Source organism: Helianthus annuus, chromosome 11 (genome assembly GCF_002127325.2).
Source record: "Helianthus annuus cultivar XRQ/B chromosome 11, HanXRQr2.0-SUNRISE, whole genome shotgun sequence".
Lineage (NCBI taxonomy): Eukaryota > Viridiplantae > Streptophyta > Magnoliopsida > Asterales > Asteraceae > Helianthus > Helianthus annuus.
The window spans coordinates 132,190,665-132,198,780 of NC_035443.2; the positions used below are offsets into that span (position 1 = coordinate 132,190,665).

General features: G+C 33.3%; 1 non-coding gene across 1 annotated transcript; it reads left to right on the top strand.

Moving 5' to 3' along the window:
• Positions 1–2,022: 2,022 nt before the first annotated feature.
• On the top strand, positions 2,023–2,095 carry TRNAF-GAA. The gene has a single exon. It is a non-coding gene; the product is annotated as a tRNA-Phe (tRNA).
• Positions 2,096–8,116: the final 6,021 nt, after the last annotated feature.

The following is an 8,116-nucleotide window of genomic DNA, read 5'->3' on the forward strand; positions in this document are numbered from 1 at the left end:
TAAAATCATACAAGAGAAAAAGAGAAAAAAAGTGGTGGTTGTGGTGGCATATGGTGATGTGTGGGGTGAGAAAGAAAGAAGAAGAGGGGTGGTGTTGCTGGGTGAGAAAGATGCAGATGTTGGGATGGTGATGATGATGACTATATATAATTAAATTGAGTTTTGAGTATTTTCTATTTTATTTATATATATTAGTGTTTAAAATGACAAAAATACCCCTGAGTAAAAGGACAAAACAGGGGGTTTAATTTGGGGATTCTGGTCAAATTTCACTTTTGGACTAAAATGGCAATAAAAGTGAAACCACAGGGACCCAGATTTAAAAAGTTTGAGATTTGGACTAAAATGGCAAAAGGTCCCAAACCACAGGGACCAAAATGGCAGTTTACTCTAAAAACAATAAACAACAAGCAAAAAAAATTGCATGCATGCTTATCGACTGGTAACTTCTGAATGGTTAAGTGCTGAACCAGTAGGAGGTCTGAATCATTAATTGCTGAACCGGTAAGATGCATGAACCATTAAGAGTCAGTATAATGCTTAACCATTCAAAGATAAATGTCTGACCAATTCAGATTATAGGTCTTAATCATTCAGACTCAGTATAATGCTAAATGCTTAACCATTCAGAGACAAATTTCTGAACTATTCAGACATCTCTTCGCGAAACAAACAGTCTGAATCATTAAGGGTTCAACCAATAAGATGTCTAAACCATTAGGAGTCCATTTAAGAGCTAAACAAACCGCCCCTAAGTCATGCACATGTACTGATCCAACTCAACTAGGATTAATCCTTTCATAGTTTCATAACCGTGCTGTTGGTTAATTGAAGCTCATTTCAGTCGGATCCAGTAAGCTTTTGGAGAAGTTACAAAACATAAGTCTGTGAATTTAATAAGGGAGAATGACTTGTAACAAAACTTATCCAACATATATAATGTACATAAAAAAATAAAAATTATACATATTGGCTTTAATGAGGGTTCGGTATAATTATTTTTATTATCCTAACATATAAACTTTGTCATAAAAAACTTTGACCGAACCTCCAATTTTTCAAAGAGTCAGTAATTTTGGTTTGTTTTTGTAGTTATTTTGATTATGGTTCGGTATTTTAATTTTTTTTGTCACCCTAGTTTGCAGCACAAATCCGGTTATGGCTCTGTTATCAAGTGTGTAAAAGGGTATGTCAAATTTGGTAAGACGCTTACTTTAATAATGTGAAAAAAAAAAAAAAACAACTTTCATAAAATGTGAACAAGACCAATATTCATGGGTGACGTCTCAGACCGACCATGCATCCACCATATCAAATAGAACTTTGTCTTTTTTTTAGAACTTGGTTGTGTTTTTTAGTTTTTCAATTGTTTTTTAAATCCGTTTAAGGAATACTATATGAGAAAGGATCAAAAGACTAATTCTTGTGAAAGATTGAACAAACCATTTTCTTGTGTTTTATAACATATATCCTCTTTTATAAGGCCATGTGTAGTCATAAAGTTGTTTAGGGGTGTTATGCGACAACTGACGAAAATTGCAAGAAAGGGATTTTATGGGGCTTTATATCACAAGAGGGTGTAGTGATAAGGGGGCTGGTTATATAACTATTTCAATTATACATACATACATATGTGTGTGTGTGTGTGTGTGGGAGTAACATTATGCAGCATTATAATTTTCGCAAACGATGGATTTTTAATCCCCGTAACGCCGGCCGTATCGATGTTGCTGGACGCTATGGGGCGCCATAGATGGCTTCGCGTGATATGCAGCCCCGTAACGGAGTACCTAAGCTTTAAAAAGTTTCCTAGAAAAATGAACATATTAAATTTGTTTTCCAGAAAAGTGTATTTTACATGTTAACTGGATTGTCGAATTCTTCTTCGAAATGGTAAATTAATTAACTAAGAGAGAGAACATTTGATGATATAAAAAGAAGGTGAGTTTGACTAGAATAATTTAATTTTTAAGATAAATAAAAAAAATATAATATAACAGTAATGTGAAAAGATTTCAACAAGCGGGGATAGCTCAGTTGGGAGAGCGTCAGACTGAAGATCTGAAGGTCACGTGTTCGATCCACGTTCACCGCATTTCGTTTTGATTGTTTTTCATAATTTTAGTTTTACATTAAAAAAAAAAAAAGAAACCTCAGCATCATGAATTATCACTACAAATACATGATGATTACATCGTTCAATCTATGAATCTCCTTTCCACAAATCACACTAGTGAGTATACAATCTGGCCAAAAAAAAAGAATTTTCATTTATAACATCCCCGAACGAGCGGATAATGAGAGAATTCTGGCCAAAAATTGTCCTCCAAAGTCGTGGGGCGCATCATACAAATATCAACCATAATCCACATTTTCAACCCTTTTACTTATAACTAGTAAACCTGTGTTTTTAGCGAGCACTAACTGTTCAAATAAGGATAATAAAACTAAAAATCAATCTCGCTCATTTTCCAACCTCTATCCCTCACCAACAGGATATTATTATCATTACAAATTCTGTTTTGGAAGTATTTGTTCCCAATGGTTTATATAACGTAATTCGATGATTGATTGGGTGCAAAGGAGCATATGATCGGGCCATATGAAATAGTCAAGTGATGATCAAATATAGTGTTTTGAAGGTATTTAGCATAAAGAAAGGACTAGAAAGTTGTTTTTATATCAACATGAAGATGATAATGTTATATTTGAATAGAGACTGTGTTTGGATGCCAACTTAACTCATATTAAAGTTAAAAGCAGCGATAGAACCAGTGCTTCGATCGCCTGATCGCCTCGCAAGCGCTTAGGCGCTTTTTTTTTTTATATAAAAAGCCCCAAGTCCCATAGCAAATCTAAGCAACTGAATTATCAAAGTATCATCACTTAGTCAAGTTTGAGTAGGTAAATTATGTTCCCAATATTACAAGTTAAGAATCATAATTCATAAATATGGTAAACCAAAGTTGTTCAGCATTGACTTAGTGATAAAATTCAGAAGGGTTAAAGGGTGTGATGTCATTTGGGTGATCAATTTCACAAAGAATGTCTACCTTTTGTGGTTAAGAATGTCACAACATGAGGTACCATTTTCAATTATGTAACAAACCGTGAAACAACTTTGATTACATTTATTTTTGTGCTTCGATGACTTGATGATATTACTATTTACAATTTGGATTTTTATAGGTAAAAATAGGCATATCGCAACTCAATACTCAGAATTTTAAAAATAAACTAAGCACGACACAATAATATATTTGCAATTAGAACAATGAAATGGTTAAACGATATCAATTTATATAAAATAAATGTGAGGTAGCTTTAATTTCATGGACGTTTGTGTTTCAGTTACTACTCACAACTCGATTTCATAAGAAATGTATATCACAACGTAGATAAAAATACTCACGTCGCAACGGAATACTCAGAATATTATAAGACATCATGTCTTAAAAGTTACATGGAAAAAACAAAAATATGATAAAAAGTAATTAAAATAACATAATATTTGTACTAAATGCTATTAATCTTTTTTTAACAACAATTGTTACTCCTACCCTACTTTACATTGACAATTTTAAACTACCCAATTTGTCCATATTTAAATTTAGGACATCCCTTTTAAAAATACGTGTCTCTATCAAGTGAACTATCCCTACATTAACAAATGCTATCGTTCTAGAATATAACAATAGTGTTATTATTCGAATCAGACTTATAGAATCTAAAACTCGAGTTAAAACGATTCCGAATAACGAATTCGGGTTTTGAATATTCAAAACTGGACCTTATTCAAACCGAATTCCAAATTTGATCCTCGAGTTGAATTCAAATCTATAAATTCTTTGATAAAAGCCTAAAGAGTTTAGGTATATTGAAATTTCATAAAATCAACTCTACAACAAAATTTTATAACACTATAACATTCAATTTAACTCAATAGTACGTACCTAAGAATGATCAATGTGAACTCTAAATCAAAAAAGAAAAATCACTGATCATTTTTTAAATTATTATATACTATGTAGATATAAATATAAATTGCACGTGACATCATGATAGAGGAATGGAAATTTCAACTTTGTAAATTAAAAAGGTGGCCGACCAGAAGAAAATATATACCCCAAACAACATTAAACTATGATGAAGACTTCTTCGTGTTTTCTCTATTTATGTAGTATATATCTGTATATGTATTAATAATTTTGATTCTTTTTTTTATTTTATAACAATTAAGCACTTGTGTTTCATCTGCAATTTGCCTTAGAATAATATGTCGATTCTTAATAAACAAATATTGTAAAATTCAGCTGTAATACTTTTATGTATACTGCTATATTATATTCTTTAGCATCCGGCTGCGCCTACATGTTCACCTTCCATGCTTGTTTCATCTACAAACGTTACAATAATCATTAATTAATCCTTACTTTGTCGACAATAAAAAATAATGACCTTCTATAAGAAACGCGCCTCTTTAGACAACCGATAACCTGCCAGGATCACCAGTCATGCATATTGGACCCAAAACCGAGGAGGCGACAAACTTTCTTCTTGCATATAACTCTCCGTTCACACAATCGTGGGTCAATTCAGGTCTAGCTTAGGCTCGACCTGAACATATGTCTATAGTTTTTAGTGGTGAGGTGGTAACGACGTTTCTTCTACATTTAACACTCTATTCCTATAACAACTTTAAATTAAACATTTACCTTACATGTTTCAAATAGTTATCATCCAAGATTAGCAATACACACTAATATCATCATAACAATCAATTGAAACTTATTGTCACCGCAGCCACCTTTGGAGTAACGTACTTTGAATGACTAATAGGTTTTCCCTTATCCTTAGGGTGGACGATATGCTTCATGCTTGCCTCCCATGCTACACTTACCACAACTGCTCTCTCATTCACGTCAGCACCGCATCAATTTTCACCACAACTTGCTAAATCACTAAATATGTTACACGCTTTGTACGCTTCCCATGCCACAACCCAATTGTAATTGTAAATTAAATTGAAAAAAGCCATGAACAAATATGTGATTAATTAATGTTAGAAAGGGGCCTACTCTCTTTCTCTCCCACCTTCAGCAGAACCCAATTGTAATTTGTAAATTAAATTGAAAAAAGCCATGAACAAATATGTGCTTGGCATCTACTTGCCCACTATTGTCGAACGCCACTTGCCAAAAGCCACATGCCGCACTTCATGGTATGGTGTTTGCGGTGTTGCCACATGCTGCCGCTACTTGCCAAACCATGTCCCCCCCACCCAATACTGTGTACTCATGGGCGGAGGATTATAGTGGCCCGATGGTGTCCTGGCCTCCACTGATTTGGAATTTTAGAGTCTGGTCCCATTAGATGTGCCATTCACCTCAAATCACAGACCATGCACACTAAGGCCATGCTAAGTGAAAACTAGAAGTTCAAATGTAGTATAAAAGTTTATAGATCTTAAACTTTTATTAATTTTATTATAATCGCATAGTTATTTAGAATCATTCACTTCTGTGTACTAATATTAGGTTTCCCTAGTTTGACATAAAACGACTATGTAAATTACAACAAATTTGTGTCCCGGAGTTTTTTAAATTCATTTGTACATAACACACGACTATGTTGAAATTTTCATATAACCATGTACTTTCAAATACAAATTACTTTACAAAAATATACACGTATGTATAAGAATTCACATAGTTGTGTCTTAGGATTTATAAACATTCCCATAACTTTATACAACCAGGTAAATTAATACAATCACACTGTCATGTGATCTGATTAAAAATAAATATATCGACTTTCCAACAAATATGTGGCACAACTAGGCTGCAAACAAATTGAACAATGTTTGTGTTCGTTTGTTAATAAATATACGTGTTCGTGAATTGTTCATGAATTCTTACTGAACGAGATTTTATGTTCGTGTTCGTTTGTTAAGGAAATGAACTTGTTCGTTTACGTTTGTTAATTTTAGGCAACGAACGAAAACAAACGTTGTTGAACATAAATGAGCACAAACGAATGTTCATAAACACAAATGGAAACAAACGAGCACAAACAAGCATTCATGAACAAAATATACACACGGACACTTATTAAATATTAAATATTTTATTTGTCAAAATTTTGAAGTATTTAAAAAAAATATATAAACTAAAAACACTAATGAGCTACCGAACACAACGAATACATTACCGAATGTTCACGAACATAAATAAACGAATACGGACTTTGTTCATGTTCGTCTATTTAACTAAACGAACGAAATTTCTTGTTTGTGTTCGATTGTTTAATAAACGAAAGAACACAGACAAACTTCCCGCCGAACACTTTACATTGTCGAACGTTGGTTCGTTTACAGCCCTATGCACAACTATGAAAACATATAACCGTGATAAATTTTTTTAAGCAAATCTCAATTTTTAACCGACCTAAACACAACTACACTCAACTTACATAGTCATGGTTATGTAAGTTGAAGTGTTGGACTTGGTCAAAATCTTCTTTAAAAAAACTCCCATATTTTGTCATAATGATCCCCATGTTTATCTCAGCTTTAGTTTAACTTTATCACATTAGCCATTTGAACCTAATGTGTGAATTTTTACATTTTTGACCAATTTGACCATTTGGTAAAAAAGTTATGACTAATAATGCGTACGGCTCTAATCAATTACGTGAAGTCACACCAACTTTATAGAGTAATTTTAAGATAAATCTAATCGGATCATTATCAAAACTATTAAATTAGCACCCCCTAGCTATGTGCATTTCATTACATGTAGCATTCATGTTACACACGACAGATGAGATGAATCTGCTACTTTCAATCAGATTGAAAACCCGAAGTGATGGATCCAGAAATTTTTTTCAGTGGGTTCCTTTTGATATATTTTTACTATTTTTTTTTTTCAAATCATTCAAGGTTTTCACTATTTTTTTTTCCATTTTTTTCTAAATTGAGTGTGTTCATATGAACCCATAAAATAAGATTGGATCCGCCACTGAAAACCCGTACTTGCATGCCAATATTGATCAAACAATGTTTAATCAAACCACTTGATAATATTGTATATAGAGATGTGATTAGAACACCTAAATGCATTTTATGCATTTATTACTTACAACAATGCATATAATTTCACCAATAGCATTTACAACATATGACTACTTTAACATTCCAAATCTGACTCAATATTCAAACCTACCTAAACATTATTTAACTATTCATTATACACATATATATAAAATCACAATTTGATGTGTTATCTCATTAGATATTTAGATAAACACTTGGGGTTCTCACCTTAACCGTTCACTTCCAAATGTCTTGCCTTCACTTGTAGATATTTCTAGGATTAAATTATCACCATGATTGCGCACATTAACGTAAACACCAACCTTTTTTTGAACGACAAGAAACGACGTACCAACCACCGTGACACTGGGCGTTGTGGCCAAGGTCGACTACTCGACCGCCGTTAGCCCATTGGCTCTCCCAGATGCGCGGAAACCCGACCTCCAGCCGCCCGAAGGCACGACAGTGGAATAATCGGTAAATCTCGCCTTCCATCCAAGACGAGCCGACGCCACCCGTATTCGCCCTTCACCTGAATGCCGTAGAAAATAATGAGGAGAGCGAGAGTCAAACCTAGAGCACAAAGAACACCAAGTTTTTCCCCAACCACTCCACCACTACCTCATTGACAACGTAAACACCAACTACTTTGAGTTTTCAACCGGCTGGTTGGTTTCTACAAAAGTCCAGCAAAAAACTCATTGTATATCATTTTTAGCTATTTTAAGCCTTCAACACACGATTTCGCTTAACTAGAACTATAATTAGTCAAACTGACCTCCTGATTACTCAAATCATGTTTAAGTTATAAATAACTTTTTTCTATCAAGCGTCTCAATTTTCAATTTTTCTTTCCAATACAGGATTCAACCCTTCCAAACGTTTATAGTGGTGTTAGCAAACATACTATTATTAGTTGGTTTTTACACACTTTAAGTAATTTTGACTACATACGTATCCTAATCTTGTTATCTTTCTAAGATTATTAAACCCAACAAGATTTAAAAATCACTTGTAGCATTT